This window comes from Leopardus geoffroyi, chromosome B4, assembly GCF_018350155.1.
Source record: "Leopardus geoffroyi isolate Oge1 chromosome B4, O.geoffroyi_Oge1_pat1.0, whole genome shotgun sequence".
Classification (NCBI taxonomy): Eukaryota; Metazoa; Chordata; class Mammalia; order Carnivora; family Felidae; genus Leopardus; species Leopardus geoffroyi.
In genome coordinates, this window is record NC_059341.1 from 125,811,324 (window position 1) to 125,824,057 (window position 12,734).

A 12,734-nucleotide genomic window follows, 5' to 3' on the forward strand; every position below is an offset into this window, starting at 1 on the left:
CAGCTATACAGGAATATTGCATAGTCATAAAATACATTTGAAGAATATGTAATTTAATGGGAATATGTGCACAGTACATTTCAGAAAGCAAAGACACAAAATTATATACAGAATTATCCCACATATTATACACACACATACACACACACACACACACACACACACACACACACACACACAGTTTCCCTGCCTATCCAAAAGTAGAGCGTTCTTATGAAAACTTTTGTAAACTGAAATGGCATAAAACAAAGAAGCAATTACCATCAATTTATATGGAAAAATCTTTGAGTGTTCCCAAACCCAGAAAGTCACCTCTCTTAGACTCTTCTGATACCTTAGGACACACCTTGCTGATGGATGCACAAAATAAATTGAGATAAAGCACAGATGCTCAAAGATATAGCTCACAGCTATGGTGGCTTGATGCTGATCTAAATGCTGAGTGCTGAGTATGGTTCCCAGGAGAAGGAGTCTGTTGGCCACCCTCACTGCTCGGGGCACGTGTTGCCTCTTATTGGCTTAGCTCGCTGCAAAACAAATGATTAATGCTATTTTCTCTTTCCACCTCTTCTTTCTCCCCTTTTTAAAAAAATGTTTATTTATTTATTTTTGAGAGAGAGAGTGTGAGCAGGTTAGGGGCAGAGAGAGAGAGAGAGAGAGAGAGAGAGAGATACAGAATCCAAAGCAGGCTCCATGCTGTCAGTGCAGAGCCCAACTCAGGGCTAGAACTCATGAACTGTGAGATAATGACCTGAACTAAGGTTGGACGCTTAACTGACTGACCACCCAGGTGGCTCTCTGCCTCTTTTCCTAAGAGGAAACGTTTTCTTTGGGTTTCTTTTGGTTAGCAAAAACAGGTACTAATGTAGATCTTCTGTAAAAATGAAGTGGCATAACGTAAGCTTTCAAAAGGCAGGGGACACCTGCATAAATATAATAATATGTCTGTAAGTGAGACAATAAAGAAATCCTGCTTTTTTGTGAGTGATGAAATATACATTCTTAATACATTTCCCAAAAATGTGTGTGAGACTTTTGCGATCAGAAATACATAAACTTTATTTTTCAAGGTAGAATATTATTCTTCCACCTGTCTTGGGTGTGTAATATTCTGAGTTGGGGGCAGCGGGATGGATATCTCTCCTCCTTTCCCTCCAGCTCATCCCACAGGGCTTGCTGAGCACCCTCTAAAGGCACAAGCACCCTCCATGCTCTGCAACCTTTATTCAGAGTATTTCTTCTTCTTGGAATGCTTCTCCATTTCCCTCCGTCTGACTTGCAAGCTCTTTTTGATCTTAATACTGAATTCCAATGTCATCACCAGGCAAAACTAGTCACTCCCTCTCCTGCGTTCCTGTTGGCATTTGGGCTCCAACACAGCACCTACCACAGTGTTTTCCAAGTTCAGTTTTGTCCAGTTGCCCCAAATATATGCCGAGCCCATGGACTGCCTTCTCTGGGCCACCACTGCCGACCAAACCACTGCTATCATGTGTCTGGACCACTGCCATGCTCTTTTCACTCAGGACAGGGGTGGGTGGAGAGTGGTACAGTGGCGTGGCCCGTCCTTGTCTCTCCTTGGTCAGTGAACGTCACGCCTGGGACACGCTGACCCCGGGCAGCAGGGCAGTGCCAGGCTCATCAGAGTAACAATGGTTTATTGAATGTTGATGGAAGGAGTCCTTTCATTTGCTTGACAGTTTACCAGACATATTATTTTTAATCCTCACAGAAGTATTCTACGCTTTAATAGGGAAATAATTTGAATCAATTTCTTCCTTAACAATCGGCATAAATATCTGTGATAACACTTTCAATGTTTAAGGTCTTAAAAAACCCCACAAAATCCCTCGGGCTAGCGTCATGTCTGTGTAATGCACGCGTCTACTGCCCCCTAGTGGACCTAGCTTATAATAGCCGTTTTATTCTCTATTGCCGGCGGAAGTAACCGGTACCTTTCCTTAATATATTCATGGATTCCAGAATACAGCAGTTTCTTCATAACAGCAGGGAGTTTATATCCTGGCTTTGCCACCTATTAGCTGTGTAGCTTGGGTAATTTACTTAACTTCTCTGTGTCTCAGTTTCCTACTTTATAAAATGGAGCCAGTGACAATGGTAAGTCATTAAAAACTAATATGTACTGAGTGCTTACAATGTGCCAGGCATAACTCATTGAATTTCTGCAACAATCATAGTAAATAGGAACCATATTTTATTTCAAATTTTATTTAAATTCTAGTTAGTTAACATTTGGTAAAATTGGTTTCGGGAGTGGAATTTAGTGATTCATCACTTACATACAAACACCCAGTGCTAATCATAACAAGTGCCCTTCCTAATACCTATCACCCATCTAGACCATCCTCCTGCCCACCTCCCCTCCAACAACCCTCAGTTTGTTCTCTATAGGTAAGAATCTCTTGTGGTTTTCCTCTCTCCCTGTCTCCCCCGCCCCTTTCCCTGTGTTCATCTGTTTTGTTAACTCCACATATGAGTGAAATCATGTGGTATTTGTCTTTCTCTGACTTATTTCCCTTAGGATAAGACACTCTAGCTCCATCCACAGGAACAAATGTTATTTCCACTTTACAAACAAGGAAACCAAGAGCCCAGAGAGAAATAGTTCCTACCTCTCAGAGAGATGTGAAAATTTAAGTAGTTAATACATGTAAAGTGATTATAAGAGGGTTGAAGGTGGAGTAAGAGCTCAGTCACGTCATCATTAGTATCACAAGATTCTGTCTGTGACAAGGACACTGCTGTGGACCACACAGACCCTTATTTGCATTTGGGTTGCTCTCATAATGCATGGCAGTTACTTGTGTAATGAAACATATACTATATCACATGGCAAGCTATGTTATTTATACATATTTTTCTAGACATTTTTATTTTTCTTTTTTAAACTTTTTTTTTTAACATTTATTTATTTTTGAGAGACTGAGAGGTGGAGCATGAGTGGGGGAGGGTCAGAGAGAGCAGGAGACACAGAATCAGAAGCAGGCTCCAGGCTCTGCACTGTCAGCCGAGAGCCCGACATGGAGCTCAAACTCACAAACTGTGAGATCTTGACCTGAGCCCAAGTCGGAGGCTTAACTGACTGAGCCACCCAGGTGCCCCTCTAGATATTTTTCTTAAGCCAAGACATAATTCCTTCTCATTTCTCCATTTCTGATATGAAGTCAGCCTATTTCATTCTTTTTTTTAACAACTTTAAAAACACTTTTTAATGTTTATTCATTTTTGAGAGAGGCAGCATGAGCGGGGGAGGGACAGAGAGAGAGGGAGACAAAGAATCCGAAGCAGGCTCCGGGCTCTGAGCTGTCAGCACAGAGCCCGATGTGGGGCTCGAATCCACAAACCATGAGATCATGACCTGAGCCGAAGTAGGACATTTAACCAACTGAGCCACCCAGGTGCCCCTATTTCATTCTTGACTGCACAGAAGAATCACTGGAGAAGGGAAATAAGAAGAAAGGGGCAGATTTAGTATTTACTAGTTTGCAGTTGTCTGGAAGTAAGTGGATCCACACATATTTCCCCAGGGGAGTGGGGATGAGAGGAAAAAGAAGGTGTCCAAAGCTATTCACGTAGCTCCTTAGGGTGTCCACTTCTTCATCTACTCAAAAAACATGTACCGAGCCTCTGTGTGTTCTACAGAGTTCTACACTGTTCTAAGCACCAGCCTCTCTCTCACGTCTACCTTTTGACATCATGCTTGTGGCTCCAACAGAAATAAAAGAACCAGATTAAGTTGGGAATACAGATCATATATGGATTTTCTCATAGATTTTTTCCATGGCATTTCAGAAAGAAAAAAACAGGTATTGTGTCAAGTGATTCAATAGTGTGAACAGTTTGAATTCTCAAGGTCTGGTAAGAAATTTGATTCTTGATCAGAGGGTTAATCGTGCAAAATTATTGAACTTCTAATGAATTAAATTTGAACAATCAAGTCCAATATTGATGGGGGCAGATTATTGGGGGTGGAATGGAGTCCAGTTTGGAAATCGATCTAAAAAAAATCGAGCACTAGATCTAAAAAAAAGAAAATGTATCTAAAACACAAAACAGGGCATGGAAAGCTGAGGAAGTATTAGATGATGGGCGCCAGGGAATGGCCAGGACACAGGGTGTTCCGTGGAAAGATGGGCGTGGTGCGAATTTCAGTGCCAAGATTAGTGGTGTGCGGGTGGCACTGGCAGCTGTCCCACGGTGCCTTTTACCTGACAGCACAGTCTTCGCCAATGATGCCGTGAACGTGCACACTGCGCGCAGTAGGGGGCAAGTCGTTGCCATCCAGCAATCTCCCCAGCACAGACTATAATTTCATCCTTGCTCATTTCATTTACCTGAGCATTTCAGAACCTAAGTTCCAGATACCATTCGTGTTTCCATAGTGTCTTGAGAGCAATGCCCAAACGTGTAGGATCGCCAGCTTGTTCAGGGGCGCTACACCATGAAATGTCAACTGGAAAAGATAGGGAACTGCTGCTTAATTTCTCCTCCACAACTTGAAAAAGAACAGTGGGTCCTTTCATGCAAGAGTGTGATGAAAGTCCAGCAAACCTCTACTGAGCACTTACTCTGTGGGTCAGGCCTGTGTTAGATCCTTCCACGTACTATCTCATTTAATCCTTGAAGCCACGGACTTATCAAAGTTGTAGAGGTTGTCATAACGCAGCATGGTAAGCCTTCTAGGCAAAGGGTGAGGAAGAGTAAGGTGTCACCCCTGTTAGTGACAAAGCTGACTTTAGGGATTGTGGCTTGTATCTCGGCGCTGGTAGTTTTCTTAATTCTGAACCCCACCTAGAATTAGAGATGCTCACTCACCCGGCCACAGGCAGTGCCCGGCCGCGAGGGGCCTCCACTCACGCAGGCCCCTGCAGAGCCTCCAGTGTGGAAAGGGGACCAGAAGGTAGATTTCCGGTGGGCAGTCACATCCCAACAAGAAAGGGGCACAAGGGTCAGTGTTCCTGCTCTCACAGTGTGCGGGAGTTGGCCGGCTGGGCTTGTGTACATCTCTTCCTGACTTCATGCTGATGGCTCGGAACCGGCCAAGGCGAGATGGGAATCTTTACGCCATGGGGATCGTCAAATGCGACACACCAGGGCTTCGGCCCCACAGAGCCAGTTGTTAAACATTCACCAGCACACCACTGCCTGCTCCCCAGTTTTTCCAATCCGAGGTGTCTCCTCTTCCTCAGCAACTAGGAGAGTGAGGAGGCTAGAGAAAGGCTGGGAATGTCACACTAGTGGACGCCTCCCACATGGAAGGAATATCGGGAGGTTAAGTAGAGTTCAGTTGATCTCAAGGGTTCCAAACTGCAGCAGGCTTGAGAACCACGCCTCCAGCTGGTGCTGCTTCGCCATTCCCCTTTATAGGAAACTCTTCAGAGGTGCCTACACTCTTTGTCTTCTGGAACTTTCCTTTAGGCCAACCCATCAGTGAGGTGCCAGTGATTGAGCTGCTTACCCTACTGGAAGGCACTAGGCACTTATAAATGGTGGCTGTGTAATCCTTTTTATTTATTTATTTTTCTTAATTGCTGTGAGAATGCTTAATCCTTTTAGGTAGGTAGGAATGAAGTGGAGACCAGGATCCATTCTCTCATCCATAGTCCTTCAATTCATGGTCCATTACGCTGTTCAAGACCATGGCCATGTGCCTCGCCTCCCCCCAGCTTTACTTTACAAGGACATTTTGTTTTAAGAGATAACAGGTAATAATTTAATTGCTGGATTTACCCATGAAATGCCCTGTGTTGCCAGAGTCCCATCCTCCAATTTCAGCTATTTTCTCTTGACTTCAGACCGAACCAGGCCACACAATCCATTCTTGAGTCCCGCGTCCTTGAGTGTCTGCTACCTGGGACCATCCTGATACTAATCACTGTAACAGGCAGGGCTCCTGTGGAAACAGAATTGGCTTTAACTAATTTTAGCAGCAAGTGCATTTGTTAGAGGATGTTAAGAGCGCACGACTCTGGGAGAAGGAAGGCAGAGTGTGTCGGGCTTGGAGGCCATTTTGGCCGGAGGGAACACCCACACCATCTCACAGGGGCTGCCCCAGTGAAGATCCCACCATGCTCCTGCTGCTCAGCACAGACACTGGTGTTGATTGTGGCTGGACACCCCAGTCCCTGCCTGTGCTGCCCGTCATGGGTTTCCTTGTCACCAAGTTCTCAAACCAGCTTCTCCCGTTGCCTGAGATGCTTGGCTTACCTCATCACTGCTCCTTCATCTGCGTTACCCTGAGGTGGCCTTCAGTGTCCATTATCACCTCTTCTGGGAAGGCTTCCCTAGCCTCACAAAGGCCTAGACGCATATTGTCCCCCACCCCACCTTCCCGCCTTCCCTGGAAGCTGTGTTTATGTGTGTATATGGCATTCATCATCATGATGGGTCTCTGCAGACACGGTGCTCCTCCTGTGGAAGCTTCCCCAGGTTCTCCCTCACACTGTTGCTTTGCTCTTCTCTCAGGCTCTGGTGTTGCAATTCCATCCATTTTCTTCTTGCTTATGCCTTAATGGAGAAGGATCACTTTAAAAAATAATACACAACTTCATTTGGGAGCAACACATACCACCAATTCCTACGTCAGCGGCTTTGGTGAAGAGTCAAAGTGTTTCTCAGGAGTGCTCCAAGTGCTCAAGACAATAGCACCTAGAAACTTCATGGCCAGAAAAGCAGGAGGCTAGGGCCTGTGTGTGGGAGTGTAGAGGGTGCTGTGAAACAGGCACTCAGGCAATGGAAAAGGAGAGGGGGAAGGAGAGAGAGAGAGGAGAGGGAGAGGGCAAGAGATAGCATGAGCCTGCTACAGGAGTAGCTCCTGGTGTTGTGCCTAGCCTGAAAGGTCTTCAGGGCTGCCCCGTTTATTATGGTAACGCTATTGTGGGTTCTCTTTATTTCTAGAACTATTCACCAAGTGACATTCCTCCTTCCTTGGTCTTGCCCTTATGGAACTGTTATTTCATGATGACTTGTCTCTTTCATCAAGCATAGGGGTGTTCCACCTGTGATGTTTATTATTACTTCCACATTTCTGATGAGGAAACTGAGATACAGGAGAGCAATGCACCCATCTCAAGGCCTCTCATCTAACAGCAGATTCAGTCCACATATTTACTGAACACTCATGAAGAGTCAGGTCCTAAGGGCTGGTAGGTAGCAGCGTGGGATGGGAATCCAGGTTTGTACAACCCTAAAGCCTTTCCACTACAGCATGGCAACATCTGTCAGAGACCTAACCAACACAAGAGTGGTTAAGGAGCACAAAGATAGAGAAATGATAAGAGGAAATGGCAGGGAAGAAGAGAAAAAAAGGATGGAGGGGAGAAATGCACCTAATTATGGTGCAGTTGAAAGATTGCTCATGGACAGGGCACCTGGGTGGCTCAGTTGATTGGGTGTCCAACTTTGGCTCATCTCATAATCTCGTGGTTTGTGAGTTCGAGCCCCACATTGGGCTCGCTGCTGTCAGTGGAGATCCTGCTTTGGATCCTCTGTCTCCCTCTCTTTGCCCCTCTCCCTGCTGTGCACGCATGGTCTCTCTCTCTCTCTCTCTAAAAAAAAAGGTGGCACACTGCTAACATCCATGAATGTTGAATATGGCTGTTGGAGTTTGAGATAAAGAAACAATATTTGATTTGCTGGAGAGGTCATGGGTGGGGGTGATGGGCTAAGTGGGCGATGAGCATTAAAGAGGGCACTTGTTGGGATGAACACTGGGTGTTGTATGTAAGTGATGAATCACTGGGTTCTACTCCTGAAACCAACGCTACACTATATGTTAACTAACTTGGATTTAAATTAAAAAACAAAAAACAAAAAACAAAAAACTTCTGGGGGGAGAATAAAAAGAAACAGTAGCCCTTGTTTTCTCTCTCAAATGGAACCTTTTTGGAGACAGATGCCGGAATCAGGTGGAGATTAACATGTAACTCTTTTTAAAAAAGAACCTATTCTGTTGTGTTGAAGAGCGTTCCTTTCCTCCCTGCCGTCCCCCAAATTCATGTCCACTCAGAATGTGACCTTATTTGGAAAAAGCATCTTTGCAGATGTAATTAGTTAGGATGAGGCCATACTGGATGAAGTGGGCCCTCATCCAACATGACTGGTGTTCTTATAAAAAGAGAAAACAGACACAGAGACGCACAAGGAGAAGGGCAAGTGAAGAAGAGGGGGATGCTGGAGTGATGAGTTGCAAGCTGGGGAACGCCAAGGATGGCGGGGAGGCACCAGAAGCTGGAAGAGGTAAGGAAAGATTCTTCCCAAAAACCTTAGGAGGAAGTACGGTCCTGCTGACCCCTTGATTTTGGATTTCCAGCCTCCGGACTTGTGAGAGGGTATCTGTCGTTTTAAACTACCCATTTGGTGGCACTTTGGTACCGCAGTCACAGGAAGCTCATGCTCTAATAAAGCAGTTTGGAGAACTTGGTTTTCTGTTCCCAAGGAAGTGGGTTTGTGGGCGCCCCATCCTTGAATAGTTGGGCTTTCCCACCCAGCCTGAGGGGCACAGGCTGTGCACTCCCGGAAGCCACGCTGGCTCCCAGGATGGAGATTCCTGGGCATGCCCACTTCCTGTGCCAAAGCTCACCAATCAGAGGAAATGGGCGGGAGGTTGGGGGTGGTCTGGCTAAAGTTCCTCCCACGGGAAACACAATAGTGCAGAATCAGAGTTCCGGCCTAATGGGGGATGGCAGATGCCAGTTTTTCGGCCTGCACAATGTATTTCAAAAAGTGTTTGAATCAGTGCCCAACATTTAAACGTTGGGACATTTCGTATAAAGTCCAAGATTACAAGCTTCTCTTTGAAACTGGAAACTGTGGCCACACTGGACCACATTCCCTGAAGGCTCTGACTGGCTGTTGCTGCAATTGGGCATCCTCTCCAGATGGGGTGCAGGCTTTCTACCTCCTCATTCTGCTCCTCACACCCCACGTCTTCCCCCTGGTCTGCACTACTCCTTTCTGTGCCTCCCTGATGCCTGTTGACATTTTAGTTTAGGATTCCCAGAGTGGTGGTTAAGAGCAGAGACTCTGAAGTCAGACAAGTCCTGGGTTCAGATTCGAGCTCAGTCACTTCCTAAATGTGTGGTCTTGGGCAATTTGCTTAACCTCCCCGAGCCTCAGTTTCCCCCACTTGTAAAATGGAAATAATAATAGAACCTACCTACCTTATTGGGCTGTTGTGAGAATCCTATAATGTAATCATGGGAGTCTTTTCATATACATGCAAGGCGCATAAGTGCCCAATAGTTAGGTGTTATTGTTACTATTTGAAAAAAGCTGTAAGAGGAATCCTGGAAGAGAAAGAGTCTCTAACCAACTAAGCTTGGTCTGGTTTTAGCGCTGCCCTCCATCTCACCAAGTTTCAGAAAAAATAATAAGCCAGCTTCCAAGGAACCCCCTCTCTGTAGTAAGGAGTCCAATAGTTTTGGGAATTAGAGGTCCAATTAAGGTGGTTTCCCTCCTCCTCACAGTTTGATTCTCCTCTGGAAGGAGATTGCAGGGAGGCAGGAAACTCTGGATCCTAGCCAAATACTTAGATGTCTGGGTTTTAAAATAGCTGCGATCTTAGCTGGCTTTGCAGACTTCCTAGTGGCCCTCAAAGGACAGCTTTTGCTTTGACTGATCACTTCTTCTTGGCGGCCCAGAATGATGGAAGATGCAGAAGGAACCAATTGACTTCAAATAGTCTACTTCCGGGTAGAGGCAAGACACCAGATGGAATTGGGAAGGAGTCAGGATGACAGACAGGAATTAAGAGATTTTTTTTTTTTTTTTTTTTTTTTTTTTTTTTTTTAATGAAGAACGTATAAACTTCTCCTTGTGTAAAGGAGTGCCCAACTGGGATGCCATCAACCTCTGAAATGATTGCATGCTACATAAACCAACTCAAACCAGTCCTTGCAAAAAGGTGAATTTCTTTGGAAGGCTATTGAAGTATTCCCTAGAACGGAGGGGCAGCAGGACCTCCCTCCCTGCAGACTAGAACCGGGAACTGGGAAGCGATCAGGTGCCAGGTGTGAAGTATTGATACAACTTAGCTGTTGACATAATAGACGGTTACCTGGTTATTCAAACATCAAGTATAGAGTAATCTATCTTTTCTCAGCGGGTTTGAACTGCCACATTTATCACAGTAGAATGTGATAAATTTTCAGTGTGTGTTTGGGTCAGTTTCTGGTAAAATTCTACTCCATTTGCTATCCATGATTGTTACGGGTTGAATTGTGTCCCACGAAAGAGACACGTTAAAGTCCTTACCGCCAGTACTCAGAATGTGACTTTATTATTTGAAAATAGGGTCTTGGGCTCCTGGGTGGCTCAATCGGTTAAGCGTCCAATTCTTGATTTTGGCTCGGGTCATGATTTCACAGTTTGTGAGTTTGTGCCCCGAGTCGGGCTCTGTGCTGACAGTGCGGAGCCTGCTTGGGATTCTCTCTCTCTCCCTCTCTCTCTCTCTCTCTTAAAAATAAATAAATAACTTAAAAAAAAAAAGAAGATAGGGTCTTTACAGAGGAAATCAAATTAAAATTCGGTCATGAGGGGCCCCTAATCCAATATAACTGGTGTCCATTTAAAAGGAGACATTTGGACACAGGACAAATGTGCACGAAGATATCTGCACACAAATGTGCGGGAAGATAGCTGTCTGAAAAAGGAGGACTGGAATGATGCATTTCTAAGCCAGGGTGACAAAGATTGCCTGCAAATCACCAGAAGTCAGGAAAAGGCAAGGAAGGATCCTTTTCCCAACAGTGTTCAAAGGAGCATGGCCCTGCCCACGCTTTGATTTTAGACTAATAGTCTCCAGGACTGGAGACAATACATTTTTCCCAGTTCATGGTATGTTGTTATGGCAACCCTAGCAAACGAATATCCAATATAATACTCTAGTACCCAACTGTTTAATTATTATAGCTTTAAAATATTTAAAAAGTACCTGGTCTTGTTAATCCCTGGGAGGATATATTTTTTTTTAACTTAAAAAAGTACTATTTTAGTTATACTCATGTATGAAAAAAATTGGCCATACTATCATGTTTACATACACACCAATATTGGAAGCAGAATTCAATAATGAATCACTTTTAAATTTTATAAAGAACACACAAACATTAAAACACTGATTGGTTATAGAAAGCAGAGTGGAGAAAAAAGCACTAGCTATCATTTTCATTTTCATTAAAGAGCAGCACTCTCTGAGAAGAATCAAATCAATTAGCAATATTCATCTATATTGCAAAATAATATAGAAAAGGTAGTGGTTGTACTGATTTTATTACTTTTACTAAGCCATTTTACCTTCCTCACACTCAATGCAAAGAAATAAAACAATATAAAGAAAAATACGTCCTCATGATTATCCACAATAAAAAATTCTGCAGGTCTGGGCATTTTATATAACGGGGAGCACTTAACGCTCAAGTGGATCTAAGTACCATTTTGATTCTGACCCCCTGAATAGAAACTCATGCATATCTGGTGACTGGACTAACTCCATGGGAGCTGTGATGTACTGAACCATATCTGTGGTATCCCCAGATCTCACTAAATTAAGAAAAGACCCTACACAAGAGAAGATAACAATCTGTCCAGAAATTATATCTATGAGCTCTTTCTTCAGTGGAAGGTGGGGAAGGAGCCCTTTCTTGAGTATATGGATACAAGCATTGCTGTGTCTAAAGATTGTTGGATTGATATTGTGTCTGTTATAATGAAAATAAGGTGTACGTCAAAACCACTGCCAGATTAAGAAACTTCCACAATGTGTCTCAATTCTTTGACTAATGGAGCAAGTTCCTTTTCTAGGCTGACGGTGAGTCCTGTATTGGTGTTGCTGCTGGCTATGAAACTCACCACCAAAGGCAAACGATTGAATTGAACCACCTGGTAGGTGTTATAGTAACAGATAATAATACTTTTATTTTTTGAAAGTCCAAGTTTGCCTCCTTGGTCTGTTGCCAGGGCAAAAGTAGATAAGAAACCAGGTCTCAAAACATGTTCTGGAGTATTATCATTGGCCACTTTAATAATAGGCTCTCCATCTCTATCTGACACAATGATAGCATGGAACCCTTCAATACTTGGTAATTTTTTCTACAGGAATTGCTTCAGGTCATCCGCCATTATGAACCCCTTTCTCTCGCAGGATCAGTCTCCACTCCTGGTTTTCTGGGTTGCCGTGTTCTCTCAGCTGTGAATTCAGGGACAGCTTCAAAAACCATCTCCCTGGGAGGGTATTTTTAAGATGGGAATGATTAGATCCAATGTAAATGCTGAAGATTATAATCTAGAATATCATTTTATTTTATTTTTTTTAAGTTTATTTATTTTGAGAGAGAAAGAGTGAGAGTGAGAGAGAGAGAGAGAGAGAGAGAGAGAGCAGGGGAGGGGCAGAGAGAGAGGAAGAGAGAGAGAATCCCAGGCAGCCTCCATGCTGTCAGTGCAGAGCCCAATGTGGGGCTCGATTCCATAAACTGTGAGATCATGACCTGAGCTGAGATCAAGATTCAGACGCCTAACCAAGCGAGCCGTCCAGGCATCCCTAGAATATCATTTTAAAAATTAATTTTAATTGTTTAGAAAACTCATTGAAATATACTCTTGAAATGGGTTCATTTTATTGCATGCTGATTGTTCCTCAATAAAGTTGATTAAAAAGGACTGTAGACAACATACACCAGAATGTATTATATATCACAATGTAGCAAATGAAAACC

General features: G+C 43.9%; 1 pseudogene; it reads right to left on the reverse strand.

The window, feature by feature from the left end:
- Positions 1-11,084: 11,084 nt before the first annotated feature.
- On the reverse strand, positions 11,085-12,237 carry LOC123590492 (annotated as a pseudogene).
- Between the last annotated feature and the right edge of the window lie 497 nt (positions 12,238-12,734).